Source organism: Motacilla alba, chromosome 12 (assembly GCF_015832195.1).
Source record: "Motacilla alba alba isolate MOTALB_02 chromosome 12, Motacilla_alba_V1.0_pri, whole genome shotgun sequence".
Lineage (NCBI taxonomy): Eukaryota > Metazoa > Chordata > Aves > Passeriformes > Motacillidae > Motacilla > Motacilla alba.
The window spans coordinates 18038723-18053587 of record NC_052027.1 but is presented as its reverse complement, the minus strand read 5'-3'; the positions used below and the strand labels follow the sequence as shown (position 1 = coordinate 18053587).

General features: G+C 41.1%; 1 protein-coding gene across 7 annotated transcripts in view; it reads right to left on the bottom strand.

The window, feature by feature from the left end:
* Nucleotides 1-14865, bottom strand: part of ATP2B2 (ATPase plasma membrane Ca2+ transporting 2) — a 397274-nt gene that overhangs the window by 92418 nt on the left and 289991 nt on the right. The window lies entirely within an intron of this gene.

The window sequence follows — 14865 nt, the reverse complement described above, 5'->3', positions numbered from 1 at the left end:
ATGGAAAGAGAAAGCAGCAATTCTGTTATGTGATAGAGGACTCAGAGCTTCACCTGAGGCACCAAAACCTGCAGGATAAGAAAAAGAATAATACTAAAGAATAATACTGAAGAATAAGAATAATACTGAAGGTGACAGGAAGGACTAAAACAATGAATGACATTAAATAATGCAAAGCAATGGCATTAAAATCACATCAACACCCTGCCAGATTAAATTAAACAATTTTAACACCATTTTTTAAAACAATTTTCAACACAATTTCTAAATATTCTGAACTAAACATTCTTATAGGGAGCACTCATTAAAAAATACTGGGGTCAACTGAGTTTATCAGCATTTCAATTTGAAAATGAATGTATTAAGGAACACTGAGTAAAAACAATTCCCTGATATTAATTCATCAGTCTTCCCTACAGAGAAATGCAGTGAGATGCTTCTAGAACTGCAAGTACATTATTGCTGCCAAAAGCAAAACAGCATTAAGAGAACCACTCTGTTCTGAACTGTTAATTCTGAATTACTTTATATACATCTGCTAATTATTTATTTCAAAGTTGGATGCAATTAAAATTTAACTAGATAATATTCACCAAAGGAAAGTGGCATAGCTCTCCTTCTCAGTGAAAGAGCACCTGGGAGAAATACTGGACAGCCAAGGGCACATGCCAGAGTCACAGTCCAGAGCAATCCCAACTCTGGGATTGCAATGGTTGGGATTGCTGAGAGAAGAGAAGATTACTGAGAGAAGAACTCAGCCTGGCCAGCAGAGCCTCCTCTCCTGAGGCATCTGGGAAGAATTGTTCCCATTCTCCACGAAGAAAGGGACCAGGCAGGAATCTGACATCACTTCTCCACCTCACCCAGGTACCAGGGGGTTCAGCAGCTTCACTTCCACCTCTGACTGAAGTTTAATTTGGTTTATTCATCACCCTCTCACTAGAGAGAATTGACAGCCAGGTTGATTTCTGTACTTCAATTACAAACTGGAGCATCATAATCCGTTAACCAGCTGAAGAATTACTCTTGCATGTGAACAATAACAAAACTACCAAAAGTCAAAGGAAGAAAGATGAGCCTGAACAGCCACCAAGAGAGGAAGAAAATTAAAATAAAGGGAGTTTTTAGCCAGTTGTCTGTAGTTTACACTGAGTTTCTAACGGCAAGGCAAAGGCTGCTCCCAAGGGTTTGGGCTGCCCTGGCAGGGATGTCCTTCCAGTGCTGGCCCACCCAAACCTTCAGCACAAGAACCTCAGTAAAACTACTTTAACAGCACTCAAGGAAGAAATTAGGAAACTTTTTTAAGTTCAGTTCCTTCAGCTGCTCATTACCAGCCTCAAATGCAACTCAGAAACCAGCCCTGCGACTTCCTCCTGCAGCAGAATGGGGGTTTTGGGAAGGATTAATGAATTTTGCTGATTCACCTTAATCATCTCAATTGGGCTGTGTTGGATTTTTAGATTCCTTTTCCAAATCAGCAGATTCACTTTTGATGGTTTTAAACGGTTTCCTAGTGCAAGTAATTCTGTTTCAGCAGATGTAACACCCGAATTCACTCTCCTTTTTTCATTAGATATGACTTAGAATTAAATATGATGAATATTCTGGTTTTTTAACAGCAAACCTCCTCTTCTATTTCTCACAAAAGAAACATGGCCTGGTCTAGCCACAGTCAAACACTGATTTTATTTCCTTTTCAGATGGTTGAAATTTAGCCCAGCTTGTACAAAATTAGAAAGATCTGCTGTACAGTAATACTTCCAAGACCCTTCAGTAAAAAAAAACAAAACAAAACAAAACAAACCCACCAAACACAAACAAACAAACAAAAAAACCCCTTGATTAAGAAAAATCAGGTAAAATTAAATATATTCCTTGACTTGAGCAGTGAGGTTGATTTGGTGTTTGTGTTGTCAGAACTGATCTCCATGTTGACAGAAATGGTACCACAGAGCATGCAAATAATACAGAATATTATCATTAACATAAAAGGAATTACCTGTAGATACATTGTAGATTCAGCACAATCAAATAAAATAATTCACTTTTCAGCTGAAAAATATGTTTTATTCCAGCTGAAAAAATTGTTTGTAACAATGGAAGAAAATCTGAAGGAGACAGATTGAACTTAGATCAGGCTCTTGGAAAGTGTCCCTAAATCTGACAAGCTTCCACACTGAATAAAAAATTATGTTTATGACTAAAAATCCTGAGACAATCCTCCACAACCCAATGAAAACAACTAAATTTTAAATGCATTTAATGTTCTTTTTTGTTCCTTTCATCTGACAATGACAAATTCAGGTGGAGCAGAGGTGTTTGAAGGGAGGAGGGAATTTTAGGAGTAGAAGAATTAACTGCCAGACCTCATCAAAACCTGAAGTCTTTGAGAGGAGGGAAGAAATTCGGAGTTGATTTTTGAGTTGTTGATTGTTGAGATTCAATGTGGCCTCTCTAAAGCCCCAGGGGATCCCCTGGCCCAGGTGAGAAGTCCATCAGACCATCAGAATTTCCCAAAGTTTTGCCTTTGCGTTTTACACTCCACAGAAAGGAGATGGGATAAAAGTGCTGCATAAATTAATGCAAAAGGTTCTTTTTCTAGGAATAAACTCTAGCAAAAAAACTACTTGCTTCTTACAAGAGCAAGATTTCTGAGCAGATTTAAAAAAAAAAAAATATGAAAAGCAGGATTTTAAAATGCAACCTCTGCCCTTTACAACATGACCCATCTGTCAGGAAACATTTACTTGAATTATGTGGTGTTCTTGCTTCCAAACTGTTTTAGAGGTGTTCCTTTTGATAGGAAAAAAAAATAAAGGAGACCTGCATTTCCATTGGTTTGAGTCTGTCTAATGTTTTTTCACATGCTTACAGAAAAACAATTGGGTTTTTAATATTTTTTTCTGCTGTTATGGTTTTCTAGAAATTATAGAAAGACTTACACAGATTTACAGAAAGAAAGTTTCTGTATTTATAGAGGAAAAAGACACAAACATCTTAACTCTGTATTTAGATTATCTGTCCTTATTGCAGTGTCAAGTGACCCAGGATTGACCTTACAAATAAGGAGAAAATAAGAAATATTAATAAAATACATCGTACTAATACACCTAAGTAGCAAAACTGAGTTTAAAGCACCTAATATTTATTGAAAAGGTTCATATAAGCTTGAAAAATTCATGTTGAGGTATAAGATTGGTGTTCTGCTTTCACAGAGAGCACGTGGCTCTCAATGCTATCCAAAAACCTGCCTGAGCCTTTTATTGAAATGCACAGACTGAAAAGCAGCACAAAAGAGTTGTTAACATGCAGATGTGATTTGTGGCAGGGTTTTATTCCAAGACAGCAAATTGTGATGTTCTCATCTTAAATTACCTTTAACAGAGGCCCTATCTGTCAGAAAACCCAAATGCAGACAGGCAAACAAGTCTAAAGCATGGAGCTCTCTTCTCCCACAACTCTGACCGTGTGCCCTGGCCAAAGTCTGCCCCTCACAGGACAGAAAATGTGCACGGCTTGAAGCTGAGATGCTGAAGACCTGCAAGTCAAGGATGCAAACGGCTGCGACTCCTTTGGTACAGAAAAAGCAGACGGAGCCCTAAAATGGATCAATTTATCCCAAAAAGGAGCACCCAGGTGAGCTGGAACTCCCCAGGAGAGGGAGAACCCGGCAGCACAGCCTCAAAGAAGGCTCAGAAGCACAAAAGGGGACCAAGGGGACTTTTGTGCCCATAAAATATCTGAAAGGACATTTCCAGAACCTTGTGGAAGGAGAACAGAACTTTAAAAAGCTTAAAAATGGACCAGAAATAGATCAGCAAAGCTGATGGAAAAGTTTTCTACAGAGGGGAGATGAAAGGAATGAGAGATCCAAAAGAAAGGAGGGCTCAGGAAGGAAAGAACAGGAAAGCTCTGCCACCCATCACAGGCAGTGAGCCCAGCCGAGGTGGCAGCAGCAGGATTTCCATCTCTGCAGGGACTGCAGGGCTCCAAACCTGCCCAGAACTTCCATTCTCAGCCCAGCTGAGGTGGCAGCAGCTGGATTTCCATCTCTGCAGGGACTGCAGGATGGAAACCTGCCCAGGAGCCTGGAGGGCTGAGCAAACCCCCAGGCACTCACCTGGGCTGCACTTTATCTCAAGAAAATTCAAAACAGGCCTGAGAAACCTCCTGTGCATGAACAGAATTTAATTATATGGAAGGGTTTAGAAGGAAAAAAAAATTATAAAAGGAAGAAAGGCATAGGTTATTAAAGGGAAAGTTAGAAAAAACTTGGGTGTGCATGTGGTGAAAAGGGGAAGAAGGAGAGGAGGAAGCATAAGAACAGGTTAAAGCACTTCAGGAACAGTGAGCAAGAGGCAGCACGAGGTAATAATCTGGTGGCTGTTATTAATCATTTCAATTTAGTGAAAGCTAGCAAGCAAGAAAGGGAATTAATAGAAGTCCACAAAAAGCCAGACAGCATCACCTGACAGCTTGCCAGGCTCCTGTCCTGTTGGATCTGGAATGCTTTTACAGCATTTCAATGTACATTTCTCCTGATATCAACCAAATCTGAGCAGATGCAGGAGGAAGCACACAGGCTCAGTGCAGCTAAAAAGAATATCTGCTTAAAATTTCCAACAGCTATCAGGAGATTCTTTAAGCTGCTTTGAATAACATAATGATTATAATTACAAACTATATGGTCCTGAGCTGCAGCATGGTAATTTTTAAATCAGAAAAAGTACATTTTTAAAAATCTGGGAACATCTGTATTCCTAAATCCCAACCTACAGCACATACCTCTCAGCTACTCATTTCAACCTACACACTGCTATTTTTAAGCTGAGAATACCTTGTGGCATTTAAATTCCCTAGGAAAATCTCCTCACACCCCCAGAGGTAATTTTTTTAGTCAGTCAAACTGGTTTTGTCATCAGAAAGACAACAGCTCCCCGATAAAAACTTTTTATTGAATCTTTCTCTAAAGACATTTTTTCCCTGGCTGCAGCTCCAGCACTGATGTTATTACAGCAAATTGAGCAGCTCGAAGTTACAGCTTTGTCATCAGCTCTGCTTCCCAACAGCACCACTGATGATTCTAACTTTACAAATGTATTTAGCTGTGTGAGAAAAGGAACAATAACCCAAAAATTATGTGATAAAACCCATAAATTCCCCTCCTTAACAAGGCTTTTAAAGCTGTAACAAACACAGCCGTGTTTATTTCTGCAGATTCCTCCTTGTGCCATGCCTTTTGCTACACAAGGAGTCCCAGGAGTGATTGCCACCACCCCTCCTGCCCCAAATCCTCCCCTGCATGACGATGCATCAGCAGATGTTGAATCACTTCCCACGAGGGCAGAGCAGCACAGGGCTGGCTCAGAGTCACAGCTCAGGCACAGGGGCAGAAATCACTGCCACTTCAACATTTCTGCCTTTCCCCCACTCCCCCCAAGGGTGCAGCCAGCCCTGACAAACATTTCCAAGTTACCTGCAGGATCAGTGTTCTCCAAACCCACAGAAGGGATTTATGAGGGCAACAAAATTACCCCACAAACATCAACGTGCAGGGGTTTGGACACTTCCTAAAAGCCACTTTTGGACACGTCTTTGAAGCCAATATGAGAATTCCTTGCTTTGTGATCCATCAGTTTGTTATGTAAGGGCTCCAGGGGGGCAGGGAGGGGGAAGCAAAGAGCTGCTGTCCCTGTGGGTTCGTTATGTAACTGCCAGCTCCAGAGCTTGCTATTAAATATTTACACTTTTTTCGGCATCTATATGCAAGGAAACAAATCTGGGGGCCCTGTAAGCATAGATAGATATAGATAGATGATATAGATATAGATAGATATAGATGATGAGCTAGAGATAGAGATAGAGACAGAGATAGATAGAGATAGAGATAGAGATAGAGATAGAGATAGAGATAGAGATATAGAGATGATAGAGATAGATAGATAGATAGATAGATAGATAGATAGATAGATAGATATACACACATATATCTATCTATTCAGATATGTATACATCCATCTATCTATCTACATATATAAATATATATATATATATATATATATATTTTTTCACATGTTCTTCAGCCTGATCACACACATTCATGAGCACAGCAGTGTTATTTGAAATATTCCCTCCATTTCAGGAGATGGGATGTGTCAAGCAGGATTCTTCTGCCTGGCATCTCCAAGGAAATTCATTTTGGAGAGATCAGGCAATGGGATGGGTCCTCATTCCACCAAAAGACCAAGCAACTGTTTCTACAATGTTTATATTCAATTTTGTTTCCATTTTTTTTGGCCAGAGAGAAAAGAGAGAAAGGAATTTTCATCACGAGTCCTGTTGTTAGGGATTGCAAGAGAAAAACCTTGATGTTGGGTTGTTCCAGCTTCACTTACATTGCTCCAAGGTAGAGATGTCAGGTAAATAAAACCTCATATTCCAAAGGTAAAACATGGGCTCCAAATGCAGGAATCAGACCTTGAAAAGTTGTTCTGTGTTTATTAACAAGGATTCAAGTGCAGTTATTCAACCACTTGACTTGCAAGGGCACGTCCTAGACGAGTCCTACTTGCAGAATTAATATTTCTGGAGGATCTCTTCCTGGAAAATATGTGAGAAGACTTTTTATGCTGTCCCAAAGTTCTAAATCTCATTCCCTCTTCCCCAGCAGAGAGCTGAGTCGTGCCTGGCACCCTGGGCATGTGTGATGAGCAATATCCAAAAGGTTTATCAGAGATCTGCACGCCTCTCACGAAGGGAAGGCATCTGGGGGACCTCAGATTCTGCAGCCCAACACGGATTTGTAGAAAGCAGATGTAGGTCACTTTGCACTAGGAAATAATTCTTTAATCTGCGGGTCCCACATGACAAAATAGTGCACATTTTGCACTCTGCAAGTTCTCAATGTGTTGTTACTGACACCAGCTTGAGACTAAACTTTTGTCAGGAATTGGCTCCCAAAGCTGACCTGGTGTGGGGAACACCAAGGAATGGAGAGTTTGATGCAGCAGGACACCACCAGATTGCAATAAATAAAAACACAATACAAAATAAATGAAAAATAAATGAGAAATGAAAAGAAATAAAAACTAATCTAAAATAAATGAAAATTAAAAACTCCACATTGCAATAAAAATATCAATTGACTCAAAAAACCCTGGGAAGTGCTGGATGAGCAGGACTCCTTTGTTCTCTCATTCCAAAGGTGATGGGTTCAAAACAGAGGAAAGAGAAAGTCATAAAGACAGACAGACTGGCTGGATATCCAGCCAGGAAAGCAGGAAATTAAGAATCAAGGAATTTATAATGGGAGGCTTCAGAAAAGAAAATTTCCACTATTAAATTTTCATGTAATCTCAGTCTAGAAGCAGCTCCTTGTAAGCATTTTAGAATATGGCAAAAATCAAGATAGGTGTACTCTAAAATGATCAGGTGTGTCATAAATGATAGGTGTATTCTAAATGCAATATATCATCATCAAAACATCCAAAAAAGAGCAATTGCATTCACTTAAATTTCTGCAGCCCAGTAGGAATTTGCAGAAAAAGTGCTTTTACACAAGAATGTTTACCCCCATAATAATAACAACTATAAATAGCCTCACAGGCACTGCTAAACAAACCAAATAATACTTTATATTCAAAAAAGACAAAATAATTAAATTTAAAAATCATTCCTCCTTAAAATTCTGCAAGTAATAATTATTTGAGGCATTAATTGAGAGGCTGTGAGCCAAAATTACAGGACAATACATTCCATAGCACAAGGAAGGCTGCGCTGGGATAATTGTAACAGTGACCTTCTCTCAAAAAGAAAGAGCTCTTAGTATGACCTACAACAATTCTATAAAGAAAAATACTTAATATTATTTAACTATCTCTGTAGAAACAGTGAAAAAATTAATAAATCAAATATAAAAATAAAACTGTCAGTAAAAAGTGATTCTGACATTTCATTTTGGCACAAATATTAATGTCCACAAGGAAAATTCTGATGCAAGTTGAAGCTTTCTTTGTATTCATGCAGGATATATAAAAATAGAGCTACAAAATTCTCCAGATTTAAGTCACTGTTCCAAGAATGCAGAACAGGTGCACACGGTCTTAACCTTAAATAGTTTTGTTCAGTTCAGGCTTTTTTTCTCAGGGTTTTTCATGGAAAAAAGCTGGACAAGCTCAGCTCAGTTCCGTGCAGTGCAGAATAAAAATACATTGAGAACTCTGGTTCAGCAACCAGCCTTGATAGCCCCAGAAACTCTACCAGGAAAGAGTTTTAAATTCAGACTTCATCAAAAACCAATTTACAGCAATGAAGAACACACAGCACAAATCAGGGATCCCCTTCAGATTAAGTTGTTTAAATGTCATAACTATGAAAAAAAATCAATGTAAAGCACAAACTCTGTTTGAAAGATGTACGGACTAAATTGAATTAGCAACGTGGGGAACTGTGATCCCAGAGCTCTGGATGGAACACTAATAAATGTCATTGGTTAATTCAGAGTAAAAGAAGGAGGGAAATAAATCCTTTTTTTTTCATGATCACATGTTGCAAGACCACATTTAGAAAAGGCTATTGTGCCAATGCAAACAAATCATTAGGAATAAAACCAATTAGAAATTAGAATTTCTATTAGCTTGATATTAGCAGGGAAGTGGCTGTCCATATGTTGACATTTACACACTTGGAAAAGTTTAATTAAGTTTGATTTAGAATTCTAACATTGATATTAGAAAAAAAAAATGGTAGAGGGAACGCTGCAGCTCCTGGGATAAAGTTGTCTTTTCGAACAGGAATGGATGAAGGAAAAATATATATAATGTCAGGAAAATCTGCTAAGTTTGGAGCTGCAGCTAGGCAGCCATGACAGAGATAAAGGTGCCGCTGGGTTCTAAAAACAGGAAAAATGCTCCTGTTTCTCATGGAGCAATCCCTGGCTACTTCTGATGCTTTAGCATTTTAGCTTGTCTATTTTCCATCTCTTTGTACTCCTGCAGCTCTTTAGTGCAGAACTCCAAACCCCACACCCAGTGTCAGCTGCAGCTTTCCCATTTTGGGCAGACACAACAATTCCTCTCCAGGCCTGGCAGTCAAGGACACCTCACTGCCTCAGGCCCAGAGATGGAAACAAAAGGGACTTGGGGGGGCAACCTTGGGGTCAATGACTTCATCACCTGCAGCTGGGATTGGAAGATGAACCCCCAAAATGCAAATGGACCAAACTTATAAAAGTAGAGAAACCGGTGACCCGTGGTCCATTTTTGGTGTAGGCCCTGGGGGATTTCATCTGCCCAAAATGTCCCTGCAGGCCCTTCAAGAAATAGAACTGCTTTTATTGCCTTAATTCTGTCTGGCTTCTGGTTTTTAGGTAGCCCAAAAAGGCATCACTTCCAGCACTTGTGAAACGCAGCTGGAAGCTGCAGAGGAGGCTCTGAGCACTTCCTCAGCTCCTACTCAGATCACTGAGAGCCCCAGGAAACACAGAAGCTCAGGCAAATAAAGGCATGTTTCCCAAAAAGCAGCTCTCATCGGGGCACTCTGCTTTAAATAGAGCCCTGCAGAACGTTTCACATTGACAGAGAGCAACAAATAGCTGATAAATGCACGATCAGATGAGAGCTGTCTGTCTTGTGCCTATCCACAGAGCCTCTTCCTTTTCTGTCTGAAGCATGGGATGAAAAGAGCAAATCACTGAAAAAGGGGTTTTGGGGTGGCATCTGCCTCAATAATGGATGCTTGTGCTGTTCCTTCCCTCTCTGACTGTGTTCTGATAGAAATGAAATGTGCTTGCTTCCAAAAATATTCTCCTTTATTTTTGGTTTTTGATGCTTTAAAACAAGGCCTTCTAACGGGGAGGATTTAACAGAAATACTACCCAAAATCTGCAAAAGCAAAATTGAAAAAAGGTTGGCTTTGCCTGGAAATCTTGACAGATATTTCACTGGAGCTTCTAAAACCCCAAGAGGAGCAGGGGATGGAGGGGGGATGCTTGACCACACTCCCACAAACATTTGTTTTAAAAGTTCCTGGATGGTTGCAGTTGCTTTGGTTGTGTTCTGTGCTAGCAGAAACCTTTCCAAGCTCTGAAACACTTCACACACCCAGACCATTTAGAGAGAAATTGCCAACTTTTCCCACCATGCAGAGAGAGGTTACTGAGAAAAGGTGACTGATTTAACAGGTCTCAGAAGAGTAATTCAGAATTTTCAGAGGTTCAGGCACTGATAAAGAAAATTTGCAACTGAGGAGCTGAAACAAAAACAAAAAAAAACCAAAGCAAAACAACCTGCAATCCTAAAAAATTCGACGATTGCCCTTGGAGCCAGTCCTGGAGCACCTGGGCTTCTCCTGATGCTGTCCCTGCCTTGCTAAGGACAAGGAGAAAACCTGGCCAAAGGAGATAGGGAAGATTTGTAGAGCTGAGCCACAACCCCCTCATAACCTGCAGTGTTTATTGCTTTCATTCCATTTCTCATCTCCATTCCTTCGTGCTGGAAAGCTTTACGGGGTGAGGAATGAGCTCAGTAAAAGACCAAAATTCTGTCATCATGTCTTACAGCAGCAGGCATCAAAAAGTTCTCCCAATATTAGCATGGCCCTATAAAAACAGTTTTACAGTGTGGATCTCTGTGCTAAGGAAACGTGTCCTGAACTGTGGGTTTCAGTTTCTTTTCACTCCAAAGGATGGGATGAAATCCCCCCTGAATTCACATTCAAAAACACCTTCAGTGTGAACCCCACTGGGGACAGACAGGAGATGGGATTTCTGAGACAAATTCTAAACTAAAATGTTCACATGGATCTATCCAAAGCTGCAGGAAATTAGGATAGTCTCCATTTAGAATGTGCATTCTAAATTTTCTGCATATTAATTATCCACACTGAACTGAAACAAGAGGAGCAGCATCTCCTGGAGAGAAACGGCAGAGCCTGTACAAAACAGAAATAAATCAAAATTACTTGTTTAAGTGCTACTTTTCTAATAGGAGAGATATATGTGTGTGTTTATATATATCCATGAAAATATGCATATATGCAAAGTGCCTTCCTGTTCAAAAAGGTATTTCTGGTTTGTTTCTGTGCTTAAACATTTTTTTCCAGGTAATAATTTTTCATTCTAATTCAAGCCCACCAACAGTGAGGAACTGGAAGCACAGGCAGACTTTGGGATGTAGCACACGTTGTCTCAACTCCAACTATAAAATAATCCTAGAACCTGATCCAGAAATACTTCATCTTTAAAAAGTCACATCATAAAGATTCTGCAAATTTGAATACTAATTGGTATCTTAAAGCTGCCAAATTAAAAATTATTTTTATATCACGATGAGATAAGAAAAACATTCAATATTCCTGTATTTTTTTTTTCATAAGCTATTAACTTTTGGGAATAAAGATGTTTTCAGAGCTTTTGGGTTCCCATTGATTTGAGGAAATTTTGATTTATTAAAAAAAACAGGTAAATATTTTTAAGGTACTATTTTAGCTCCCTTTGTCAGCTTCTGTGCAATATTTGCATTTTCTGTACTACTGCCATGCTGCTCAAATTTCAAATCCCCAAAGAAAAAAATGGGGAAGTCTGCACAAACAGCTATTCCCTGGTATTTATAATCAGGCTGTCTTCAAGTACACAAAATATGGATGGAAATAAAATACCACAAATTGGTCTTTACATCCTTGTTAAAACACAAACGCAGTGCTGAGTTTAAATTCTTACGAGAGACACCCTGGTTGCACACCAGGAATTAATGTCTCTGTGCAGGGACACTCAGATTATCCAGGGAATTCAGAGAATTTACATCACTGGAATCTTTTGAAGATAATTCTGATAAATGTCTGTCAGGGAGGGTTGAAATATTGATGGTGCTTTTGAGTGTGGGATGGACTAAATCCCCTCCAGCATCCCCTCAGGTGGGTTTGCTCATCATCTCCTGCCTCCTTGGCCTTAGGCTGGTGTTGCCAGGCTGGGATTAGGCAGACCAGGCTGGAGTTCTCTCTGATTTACCCACCCAGCATTCCTCCTGGCATCATTCTTCATTTCGGGATCGTCCGGGAGCTCTGGGCAAACCTAGCCCGGCTGCCCTGCTGGACTGCCCTGCCTGCCTGGCCAGCCCGGGGGGCAGGACCATGGCCAGGTGAGCCCTGCACCCCCCTGCCCATGATTCCTGGCTGTCAGCACCCCCAAACAGCCCCCCAGGGGCTGGGAGCTCCCCAGACCCACAGACCCAGCCAGAACACCACGGTCACCCCTCTCCAGCACCACCCAGCTGGGAGGCACCGGGGCAGCTGCCGTGGCCCTGCCTGGCCTTGGGGCTCTCTCCAGGAGCATCGTCCCAAGTCCGGGGTGCAAAGCCCCAGGAAGGGCTCTGCAGGCTCAGCCTGAGCCCTGCCTGGCTCCTCTCCCCAGCCCAGCCCCACAGGAGGCTCCCCATGACCCCACATCACAAAGGACTCTCACCCCTTCATCCCGTGGAGGAGCCCCCAACCTAAATCTGTCCCTTCTTTTGAAAATAACACCAAAGCAAAAATGTTTCAGAAATTCAGCAGTGTCTCCAGGGAATGAGCACCCAAAGGGGCACAATCTCCTCCCCATGAGCTCAGCCTTGTACAAGAGCTGGTGACAATGAGGGGTGGGACACACAGCACACACACTCCAACCTGTCCTGCTCTCTGCTCATGGCTACTTAGACGTGGCATTGAAGTAATATTTAGAACAGGAATTCAAAAAGCAAATTCTTACAAGCACTCAATTTCTTTAGCCAAACAGACTGTGGTAATGTCTCTAGAAGCCATATGCTGCTTCACCTCATCCCCACTTCGGGAGGAAGGAGGTTAAATGGGGGTTTTGGCAGAACAAGCTGTTTTTAAGAGGGTAAATACTTCCGTTTCTCCTATTTTCCAGGCTGCCAACCGCTTCGTCCCCTTCGTGCTCACAGACTGCTTAGACTGGTTTAAAAAATCCTGGGGGAATCTCACGGTTTAATTTTTATGGTGAATGAGAAAAGAATTTGAGTGTGTGCAGCAACGCTCCTTAAAAGCTGTTTTGCTAACTCTGACAACAATCTCTGCTTTTGAGATTAATCTATTTTATATGAAAAAATGCTATTTTCTAATAGCTCTGTTTCTCTTGAGAACGCTCCTCCCTGGGCAGCACAATAAAACTCTCTGGTGCAGTGGCAGCTGGATCAGTGTGATCTGTTTAGCAGCAAAGATGATGAAGGATTCCTATTAGGACACATCAGCTTTTAAGGCTGTGTGGCCCTTATACCCCCTGATATCCGTGATTTCCCATTGATCTCGTATTGCTCAGTGCCTGGGGAACATTATGTAACACTCTCTGTGCAGACTTACAGAATGAGACAAACACAGCACAAGCTGGAAGATGTTCACTGCTTGTTGTTTTCAGCATCCGCAGCAAAGTTTTGTGAATATTTTCCATTCTTGTAGGGGCTTTGTACTGACACAGGCCATGAAATGGAGTGTCATTTAGGCTTCAAAGCACTGCAAAGTGTTAAAACAAATGAATTTTGGTTCACTTTCTTCTGAAAAGGCTTCATATTTTCTCCAATACGTTTTGTGGAATGGAGGGGACTTGAAGAGAAGAGAGATTTACAGTGTCCCAAAAAATGTTACTGGGAGACACTGGGTAAAGTGCACACACACAAATTGTAGAGTCAGTTTTTCGTCTTGATCTTGGCTTCATAACTGGGAGAGCTGGCAAAAGACTTACAGTTGTTTATTTCTGTGTGCTGCTATGATTTTAGGAGGGTTGCAAAATAACATTAACATTGGCCTTACAAAATAGATTTTTGTGCTGCCTACGTTTGTGCATTTTAATGCAATCTACATTATCACATGTAAAATGCACTTAAAAAAAATTAAGATGTAAAGCTGCCACAAAAGACTAGAGAATTAACTTTGGTTCAGCTGACTCATTTCTGACATTTCTTAGTTTTTCACTCATTAATCAAATTGATTAACTGCATATTAATGAACCTCAGGGTGGCAGATTTTTAGAGACAGGGAGATGCATGCAACGTTTTCCTGTGGAAAATGTCTTGCAATCTTGAATGGGCCCTACAAGACCCTCAGGATGGAAAGGTCTGGCAAAGGATTTAAAAAATGGATGTGCTTCATTACGCATTCAATAGCCCTCCTGAACTGACATGCTAAGGGAAATGGAGGCTGGGCTGAAAAGGTGAAGACAAGGTAAAAAAATTGATAAATGCTGCATTAAAACATTGAGTTTCTATTCAATTGTGCCTCACTAGGAAGTAAATGAACCGAATTCCTCAGAGGATGGCACCAGACCTTCATGTGGCTATTTATCTCAGGTTACTTTTAATTCAGTTTAATTAAATTTGCTTCGAGTTCCTCAGCAATCAGTGCTTTCCCTTTTTCAAACCAACTGTTTATTCCCCCGGGCTGTTTTATCCAAGGGGCACAGGAGAATTCCTTGTTCCAATGAACTCTTGAGCCGTGCTCATTTCTACGCCTAAAACAACACAAATGCTCCACAGCAACAAAGCCAAACCCAATAACCCCGACGTGTCTGCCCTTGGCAGGAACTGAGCGCTCTCCCCAGAGGGTTTCACAGCTCCCAGTGCCATTTCCCAGAGCAGATGAGGTGGCAGAGCTCCTGCAGGGCCACTCCTGCCATGCCTGGTGGATCCAAGGGTCGCCTCCTGCCCCGCCGACACCTGCGCGCGGCTCCCGAGCCAAGCCGCGGTTGCGCACGCGGGGCTCTATTTCCAGGTTTCCCCACCAGGCATCTGCTGTGTTTATACAATCTAAGAACAAGATGATTTCATCACAGAGAGGAAAGGTTTCTAGAATCCCCCCCCCAAAAAAAAAAAAACCAAAAAC